This window comes from Capsicum annuum, chromosome 9 (genome assembly GCF_002878395.1).
Source record: "Capsicum annuum cultivar UCD-10X-F1 chromosome 9, UCD10Xv1.1, whole genome shotgun sequence".
Classification (NCBI taxonomy): domain Eukaryota; kingdom Viridiplantae; phylum Streptophyta; class Magnoliopsida; order Solanales; family Solanaceae; genus Capsicum; species Capsicum annuum.
This window is the reverse complement of record NC_061119.1, coordinates 124,554,805-124,565,687: the sequence shown is the minus strand read 5'-3', so window position 1 is coordinate 124,565,687 and position 10,883 is coordinate 124,554,805.

Here is a 10,883-nt window from a genome sequence, read left to right as displayed (position 1 = left end):
CCTACATGTCACATCACTGTCATGTAACTGCTACGTAAAATATTTATATCTGTATCTATACTATATTAAAATTGTGAAGGGTGTTAGAGATGTTTGAATTTTTTGCCTTTCTTTAAAAAATTTTATTTTAGATAAAATTATCTCTTTAATATTTTTTAAAAAAATATTGACTACAATAAACATATTAAAAATTAAATGAAGAAAGTTTTCTTATAATGGTTAAATTTCTAAATTACGTTCAAAAAATCTTTCTAAAAATCTTTTCCAACTAAAATTAGCTTGATTCAAAAAAATATAGGCAAAAAAATAAAGAATCCAAAACATCTTGTTGGCAAAACAACCTTTTTCAATTAAAATAGGCTTGGTTAAAAAAAAAAAATAGCAAAAACATTATTTGTCAAATAAAATAGGTGAAAAAATCTTTTTTTTTTTTTTTTTTTTTTTAAGAAGAGGCAACAACAACAATAACATACTGAGTATGTTTCCACCAAGTGGAGTTTGGGAAGGGTAAATGTACACAGTCCATACTACTACCACAAATATGAGATAGAGAGACTGTTTCCAATAGACTCCTGCTTTACCACAAATATGAGATAGAGAGACTGTTTCCAATAGACCCCTGCTTTAGAGAAGAGGAAAGTAATAAAATACCCTCCAACATGCACTCTGAGTTGATTGCTTTCTCAATGCCTTTATTTATGTCTCAGACGCAAAGAATGTAGTGGATATGGTTATGAAAAAAAGTGTAGCTTTATGGGAGAGAGATACCACGTGCGAAGATATATGGAAGCTAATAAAGATGTTTAAAGAAGTTTCAATTATATATATTCCTAGATCTTGAAATATGGTAGCGCACAACATGGCAAAATTTTCTCTTACATTGTGAGATAAATTAGTATGGACCTCTTCTTTTCCTTCTTGGATTGTCAAAGATGCTTCTGCATCTTTTAACTCTTTAAGTTCGACTTTGCATTAATAAAATAAAGATATGGTGAAAAAAAAAAAGTAAGTTCAATTATAAATAAGTTTCGTGGGCAAATTAATTAAGGATAATAAAAATGTTTCAAAACTAAAAAAGACTGACACAAGTTTTAAATATTGAGTAGAGGTGACAATTTTAAGATTAGTGTTAATGACACTAATTTTAAAACCCTCAAGTTTTATTATTTACACAAAGATTCCTACACCATCACCACCACTCCTCCCCCACACCCCTTTTGTTGCCGCCGCCGCCACCTCCTCTTCCTCTATTATCACTATCACTATTCTAGATTCACCATTATTCCCTCCCTCTACATAACTATCGCCTATTTTTCTTCTTTTTTCTCCTCCACCGTCGTTATCAACACTACAACAAATGTCATCTTCTCATTCGATGTCACCACCAACACCACCACCTCCATTTTTACCATAAATATCAATTTTTTGTGGGCTCCTCCTCCAATCAAACTTTTTTCAGAGATTAAGTAACTATCGAAGTTGCTTTAGCAATAATCGAAGTTGCTGCAGCAATTTCAATAGTTGTTGCAGCAACTTCGATAGTTGTTGCAGCAACTTCGATAACTGTTGTAACACAACAACTAATAGTAGTTGTTGTAGCAATTACTGTAGTTGCTGAAGCAACTCCCTTAGTTGCTGAATTTGCTGAATTATTTCTTCATTCATTTTTAAAAGAAATCAAAAATTTTCTTTTCAATCTTTTTTTTTAAAAAATAGTCCATGAAAATTAAAAAAAAAAAGAACGAAATGAAAAGAGAAAAAAAAAAAGAAGAAGGAAAGATGGAAGAAGAGGAAAATCTCGAGAGAGAAAAAAATAAAAAGAAGAAGAAGAAGGATAAGAAGAAGAAGAAGAAGAAGAAGAAAAAGAAGAAAAAGATGGGAAAAACCAATTTGGAGAGAGAAAGAAAAAAAAAAGAAAGATTGAAATTTGGAGTTTGAGGACTTTTAAAAAATTTAAAATTTTTTAAAAATTACACTTTACACCCCAATTAACTTAATCACAATTTAAATAAAATTTTGACCTTACCTGGTCAAAGTTGTCACCAGTTTTAATTGAGTTAATACATAAAAATGACCCTAAACTTGACACCAAATTATAAATTTGATCTTAAACTTTGACAGTGCACAAATATGACATTTAACTATTCAAAACTGTACAAATATGACCTTCAATCCTACGTGGCAAAATGCGTGTTCAACACGCAAAACTGGGCGCGTCCAGCTTAAAATCTAAGGGCATAATACATAAATATGACCTTAAACTTTGACAGTGCACAGATATGACCTTTAACTATTCAATACTGCACAAATATGACATTTAAATGACTTTTCACTATTATTTTTCATTATTTTCGGCTCAAAGATGAAAATGACATCTAATTTCTTTTGTCATTGCGGAAAAAGAGCAGTATTGAAGATTTATTAATTAGGCGGGTCAACCTCATATGAAAAAATTAAGCGGGGTATATATATATATATTATAAAACAGAGGATGAATTTAAGTTATATAATATATCTAAATATTAAATTAAAGATGAAACTATACTAATAAAAAAATTATAGTTTTAATAAAACGTTATTAAATTAATGTTATTAAGGATAGTAGTAGTAGTATATTAAATTAACATTATCAAATCAACGTAATTAAAATGTTATTAAATTAACGTTATTAAATTAACGAGGAGCGAACCTACGTGGTTGCCATGAGGTTCACCAAAACCCCCTCGATAAAAAAATTATGTTGTATATATATAAGATAGAAAATGTATATTTATGTACGTATATTAATGTTGAACCACATGAAACAAGACACTTAGATAGCTCAGTGGTGCTATTTGCTCTTCTTGGCGCTTCCTTCAGCTTACTGTGTAGGTTCGGTCCCTGCTAGTGACTGTTTTTTTTTTAATTAAAATAAAGCTAGGTTCTGCTACTATAGAAATAAATAATAATAATAATAATAATTTTTTAAAATAAAAAAAAAGTTAGGTACTGCTACTATAGAAATAAATAAAATAATAATAATAATAACAATAATAATAATAATAATAATAATAATAATAATAATAATAATAATAAAAACGACGCCGTTTTAACACAAAAAGAAAAATTTTGACAGTGCACAAATATGATCTTTAACTATTCAAAACTACACAAATATGACCTCTCTCCAAGTCAGTCCTTTTAACGACGTGGCATCGTGTGATTGGATTACCTTTCCAGGTAGGCGCGAGTGAGACTCACGCATGGGATTGCAAAATCGGAGGTCATATTTGTTCAGGTTTTGAATAGTTAAATATCATATGTGTGCACTATCAAAGTTTAAGATCAAAGTTATAATTTGGTGTCAAGTTTAGGATTATTTTTATGTATTAACTCTTTTTAATTTAAAGACTTTTTTTGTCACCTCCTACCTAATTTTCTCAAGTTTCTAGCTTATGACTCTTTAGTCATTCCCCCGGCACGAAAATATTAGTTTTAAGTAAAAGAATCTCACTCTCTCAACCTCTCATGCAATTAGTTGATATATTTTATAAACTTTATTATTTATCGGTTTTAATTCTTACTTTTTTAGTTCGTTTAATATCTGATTATTTTTTGCCATCTCAAATAAGTATGACTTCGGGTAAATTTTTGTTAGATTATATTTGATTTCATTATTAGAATTATTATTAATTCTTGAGTTGAGGATCTATCATAAACAACCTTTTATTGCACATAAATAATAATTATAGGGTAAGAATAATTAAATTCTATAAACACGTATATTATTTGTTGTTGTTGCATACATTAGATGTGCTTACTATAGTGGCTAAGTTTTTGCTTGGACGTCCATCTCACCAACATTAAAAAGATAGGTATCTCATGTCTATTTTAAATAGATGACATCTATCAAAAATAACCTCTTATCCCACATAATAGTAATTATAGGGTAGAAATAATTGTAATTATAGGGTAGAAATAATCAAGTTCTGTGTACATGTATGTTATTTATTGTTGTTGTAAATATTAGATGTGGTTGTGAGCTGATCCCATTTATGTTTTATTTTGAATTTATATACTAACTAGTATACGAATTCGCGCGATGCGTGGATAAAAATATTATTTTTAATCTTTTTGAATTGCGATGTTCAATCATATTGTTTCTTAATAAAATAAACAAACAAAATTTAATTATAATATTGTTTCTCATACCCCCCCCCTTCAAATCACCCCTTCCGTCTTTCCCCATCATTTCATAGCCAAAACTGCACAATAGTGATAATGATCATAAAATATTGTAAATTATTATATTTCATAATTTATTTATTATGTTGTTTTCTATTTAAATTTATTAACTTGTTAATATTAATTTTTAAATAGCTTATCACTTGATTTAATGTAGTTATTTAGTAGATTTTTGATTAATATGAAATAGATATATTAATTTTGTTTACTTGAGATTTTTTTATTTTTAATTTTTTTTTCTATTATTCACATATTTTCAATTTAAAATTTATCGACAGTAAAATATGTATTATCTAATTACTATATTATATTCTCAAAATTAGTTCAAAATATACCCCCCACCCCCACTCTCCCATCTTTACATTTTTTCTACTGAAAATACTCTTTTTCTCTTGTATTTTGACATTTATGCTCTTGCTTATTTCAGAACAAACAATGCTAGTTTAAAATTTAAGTTAATTTTTTATATTTTAATATTCCTTTAATTCATTATTTATCAAAATTTTAGTTATTGTTTATCAAAATTTTAGTTACATTGTATGTATTATTTAAGACTCGACTTATTATAATTAAAAATACTTTTTTATCTAAACATAAAGTCACAAATTTTTTATACTATAATTGTAACTTGTTTTCTAATTTTGTCCATACTTATAGTTATGTGTTATTTATACTTGTAAATAAATTACCAATTTGCTTAATATCTTTACTTATTATTTATTTTTAAGGTATAAATAAATATGTATTTTTATAATTCTGGAAATTTAATTTATTTCTTAACTTGTATGGTTCACAATTTTTCCACGGTTTGAATTTATCTATCATACTTTATTTTAAATTATAACTTTATGTTACTACAAAATATAAATAGAGATATAATTTGAGTATTTCTTCTAAATTATAATTTTATGTTATTATTATATATAAATAAAAATATTGATTGACTGTTTATCTATTTAAATTTCTATGATTAATAAGTTTTGTATTAAGTGAAATTAGAATTGTATGGTTTTTATTTTATGCGTAACATAAATAATAAAATAAAATATAGAGTATATTTTACCAAAAAGAAATATATAATAGAAGAAGATTCTAATATAATCTAATCTAATTTAAGGAGTATTTATTGTTTAAAATTTACACTAAATCCTTATTTAAGCTAAACAATTCACGTCTCTTGGAGATAAGTTTATCTTTATGTTCACTTTTAATTTATTTTAGTTTAGATTTTTTAAAAAAATTATTACTTTTATCTCTAGGATTAAAAAAGTATTCAATACTACATGGAACTACTCAAAAATGAATGAAAACCTGCCACTTGTTATATAGTATACACGACTTTTATTTAAAGGATAATGACTTCAAATTAAAATATATATTTTTTCAATTCAAAACTTGATAAGAGTCCAAGTAGAACTCTCTAATGTGACAACTAACCATTTTTAATAAGTGATTTAATTTTATAATTATTTTTAATTTAAAATTAATAATTTGTTAGTCTTAATTATCTTTTGATAGTTTATCTTTTTTTTTTTTTGCACATTTTTAAAATTTACTTTTCTTTCTTTCTTTTGTTTGTTTGTTTATTAATTTATTTTTATAAAAATAAATTGACAACTTAGAATCTTTTATAGATAAGTTTATAAAATATAAGATTGTATTTAAATATATATTTTAGCATTTAAATTTTAAAGGAATAAGTTTCTATTAGAACTCTTCAATTATAGGTTTCTATTTTTAAGATAATGAAAATCTTTTTATTAAAAGGATAATGTATTTCAAATTCAAATACTTAATCTTTTAATTCAAAACTTGATAAGAGTCCGATTAGAACTCTCTAATGTGACAACTAGCTATTTCTAATATGTAATTTTATTTTATAATTATTTTTAATTAATAATTTATTGGTTTAATTTTCTTTTGATAGGCTAATCTTTTTTGCACATTTTTTCTTTAAGATTCAATGGTAAAGTTATCATTAATACAAAACTATAATGGCCCAATTTTTTTGCACGTTTCCTTAAAACTATAAATTTATTATTATTATTATTATTATTATTATTATTATAGTTTCATATTTAATTTAATATTAAATAAATTATATTTAGATATATTAAATAACTTAAATTTTAAAAAAGATAAGTTTATGAAATAGTAGAAGTCTATTTAGAACTAATTTTTATATTTAACTAATTAGTTTTTTTAAAATAAAGAATAATGCATTTTAATATTCAAATAATTAAATTTCTTTATTACATTATTATTAATTTTGTCCTAAAAACTGTCACGTGGCTTTCCAATGGCTTGCCACATGATTAATTGTAGTGCTTCGTCCTCTGCTTTATAATATATGTAGATTTAAATATGTTTTATAGAATTTAAATTTTAAAAAGATAAGTTTGAAATAACAAATATCTTTTAGAACTCTTCAATTATTAGTTTATATTTTTAAGATAAATAACCTGAAGATCAACAAGTGGAGAAGACAATCAAATAAAAATGAAAACTGTAAATTTATAAGTCAGAGACATCACAGTTATCCGAAAAAAGGGAATTAAACCACTCCTAAAAATTTTCCACAATCTTAACTAAATACATTTTATTTTTTTTGAATTTTAAAATTAATAACTCAAAGACTCCTAACATACAACAACGTACATTTTTTTTTAAAAAAATTGAAACTAATAACTACCCTTAAGTCTCATCTAACAGTTTTAAATTTATCCTATTAGATATTTTATTATTATATACTTTAAGAGAATTTTTTGACATCAATTGTTATCAAATAATACTGCATATTATTACTCCTGCTACAACCCCTATATTATTTTTTATTTATTCTTATTATATTTTTATGTTCCATTAATATATAAATCAAATGAATTTAAATATATTTTATACTATGAAAGAAATAAGTTTATAAAATAGTAACAATTGATTTAGAATTTTTATGTTTCTATTTATTAGCTAATAATTTTTTTTAAAGGATAATACATTTTCAAATTTAAATACTTTTAGTCTTTCAATTCAAAATTTTTATCACAATATTATTGACTTTATCCTAAATCTAAATTAGTTGAGATAATACACAACAACAACAACAAACCCAGTATATTCCCACAAAGTGGGGTCTGGGGAGGGTAGAGTGTACACAGTCCATACCACTACCTCTAAAGAGGTAGAGAGGCTGTTTCCGATAGACCCCCGACTCAAGATTAAAGACAGTATACAAAAGCATCAAATCCAAGGAACATGATAAAACAACATAGGTACGACATCCACAGAAGATTATACATTGCCAAACAAAGAACACCAAAGTCCACCTAATTACTGGTTACGACTCATCCACACCCTTAGCCCTCTATCCTAATGTTTTTCCTCCATACCTTCTTATCCAGGGGCATGTCCTTAGTCAACTGTAACTGCTCCATGTCACGCTTAATCACTTCTCTCCAGCATTTCTTCGGTCTGCCCCTACCCCACTTGAAACCTTTCAAGGCCAACCTCTCACACCTACGAACTGGGGCATCTGTACCTCTCCTCATCACATGACCAAACCATCTCAACCTCACTTCCCATATTTTTTCCTCCACAGATACCACTCCCACCTTCTCCCGAATAATATCATTCCTAACCCTGTCAGCCCTTGTGAAACCACACATCCAACGCAACATCCTCATTTCCTCCACTTTCAACTTCTGAATATGAGAATTCTTAACCGGCCAACACTTCGCTCCATACAACATAGAAGGTCGGATTGCGATTCTATAAAATTTGCCTTTTAGCTTGTGGGGTATCTTCTTATCGCATAAAATACCTAAAGAGAGCCTCTATTTCATCCAACCAGCCCCAATACGATGGGAGACATCCTTATCTATCTCTCCATTTCCTTGAATCATAAACCCGAGTTACTTAAAACTATCCCTCTTGCAAACCACCTGAGAATCCAACTTCACTACTACCTCCTCCTCGTGCCTCGAGTCACTAAACTTGCATTCGAAGTACTCCTTCTTGCTCCTGTTCAACCGGAAACCTTTAGACTCTAAGGTTTGTCTCCTAACCTCCAGCTTATCATTAACCCTTTATTGCGACTCATCAATCAAAACTATATCATCTGCGAAAAGCATACACCAAGGTACCACACCTTGTATATTCCGCGTCAACACATCCATCACCAAAGCGAATAAAAACGGACTAAGAGTTGATCCCTGGTGCAACCTTGTTAAGACCGAGAAATGTTCAGAATCTTCTCCCACAGTCCTTACTCGAGTCTTCGCCCCCTCATACATGTCCTTAATCGCTCTGATGTATTCCACCGGGAACCCTCTGGCCTCCAAGCATCTCCAAAGAACCTCCCTAGGGACCTTGCCATACGCTTTTTCTAAGTTAATAAACACCATGTGAAGATCCCTTTTCCTCTCTCTATACTGCTCTACCAGTCTCCGTACAAGGTGAATTGCCTCAGTCGCGGAGCGACCATGCATAAAACCAAATTGATTCTCCGAAACAGGCACAATCTTTCTTAACCTCCGCTCCACTACCCTCTCCCAAATCTTCATCGTGTGACATAACAACTTAATACCCCGATAGTTATTGCAACTCTGAATGTCACCCTTGTTCTTAGATAAGGGAATCATCGCGCTCTATCTCCATGCCTCAAGCATCTTTGCTGACTTGAAAATATTGTTAAATAAGTTGGTCAGCCACCTTAACCTTGCCCCGCTAGAGAAATTTTAAAAATCCATCGGAATCTCATCGGGCCTGGTCGCCCTGCCCCTTCGCATCTTGCAAATAGCCTCACTGACCTCCTCTTCCTTAAAACGCCGACAAAAGACAAAGTCGCGACACTCTTCGAAAATCTCCATCTCCCCTAACACAACACCTCTGTCCCCTTCATCATTCAAGAGCCTATGGAAATACGACTGCCATCTTTTCTTAATGAGGGCATCTTCCACCAAAACTCTACTATCCCCCCCCTTAATACACTTCACCTGGTCCAGATCACGACCTTTCCTCTCCCTAACCTTGGCCAGCATAAACAACCTCTTCTCCCGGCCTTTCTCCTCTAACCCCTTATATAAACTCTCAAAAGCTTCTGTCTTAGCAGCCGTAATTGCTAGCTTAGCCTCCTTTTTAGATAACTTATACTCTTCCCTGCCCACATGCTTCTCTTCTTCTTCCTTGTTCTCAACCAACTTATTGTAAGCCACCTTCTTCGACTCCACCTTCTTCTTAACATCTTCATTCCACCACCAATCCCCCTGAAACCGGCCAGACCAATCCCTTGAAACACCCAACACCTCCCTAGCAGACTCCCTGATGCAACCAGCAACCCTATCCCACATACGATCCATATCCCCCCTGTACTCCCACACCCCCTTCCCCTCCAACTTTTCTCTATCTCTAAAGCACTACTCGGAGTCAGACTGCCCCATCTAACTCTAGGTCGGCCTTTCCCACCTTGCCTCAACTTGCCCTTCTTGATAGCCAAGTCCATCTCTAGGAGTCTATGCAGGGTCGCAAGATTCTCACTCGGGATTACCTTACAATCCTTGCACAAAGCTCTATCTTTCTTCCAAAGCAGCAGAAAGTCAATCTAATCTTGGATACCCTACTACGGAAAGTACCAAATGCTCTTCCTTCTTCGGAAAGCTGGAATTCACTATCACCAATCCAAAGGCCCTCGCAAACTCTAAGAGAGCAGCTCCCTCGTCATTCCTAACCCCGAACCCAAAGCCCCCATGCACATCATCATACCCTAACTGCAAAGACCCGATATGCCCATTGAAATCCCCTCCTATGAAAATCTTCTCCGAACTAGGCACAACTCTAACCACCTCCTCTAAAACCTCCCAAAAAATCTTCTTCTCTTCCTCGTCCTAGCCCACCTGTGGCGTATACGCACTACAAATGTTCAAAGTAAACCCCCCCAAAACCAACTTGATAGTCATAACCCTATTACTAACCCTTTTCACCTCCACTACCTGCCCCCTAAGCTCCTCATCCACTAAGATGCCTACGACATTTCTACGCCTATCACTACCTGAATACCACAACTTATATCCATCTACATCCCTAGCCTTAGAGCCTACCTACTTGGTCTCCTGGACACACGGAATATTAATCTTTCTCTTCCTAAGAATCTTAACTAATTCTATCGACTTACCCTGCAGGGTCCCAATGTTCCACGATCCTACCCTCAAAATATCAACTCTCTTATCACTTCCCTTAATACCTCACACTCCACATCTTGAACCTAACCCAACACCAGGCCCCGAACCCACCCCCAGCCCACCAAGACCCCCAGGACATGACCCTGTTCTACCATGAGCCACCTAAGCCACCACTCAACACAAAATACAGCAAATGCTAAAATAACAGTAACAATAAAAGGCACACACAAAGCACAAAATGCAACCAAAATTCAAGCATAACAGATACTAAAAATATAAAAAAATAAAAAAATAAAATAAAATTTAAGAAATAAAATTCAAGGTTAGAATTCACTGGGATATATAGAAATTCCATCGCGGGCACGCACAAAAAATACAGTAATGTCTACCTCTAAGTAAATCGGGCGCAACTAAAAACACAAGTAGCTGAAATAACAATTACTAAGAACTAGACTGTAAAGAGTATGTACAAAGTAAAGTTCAGAT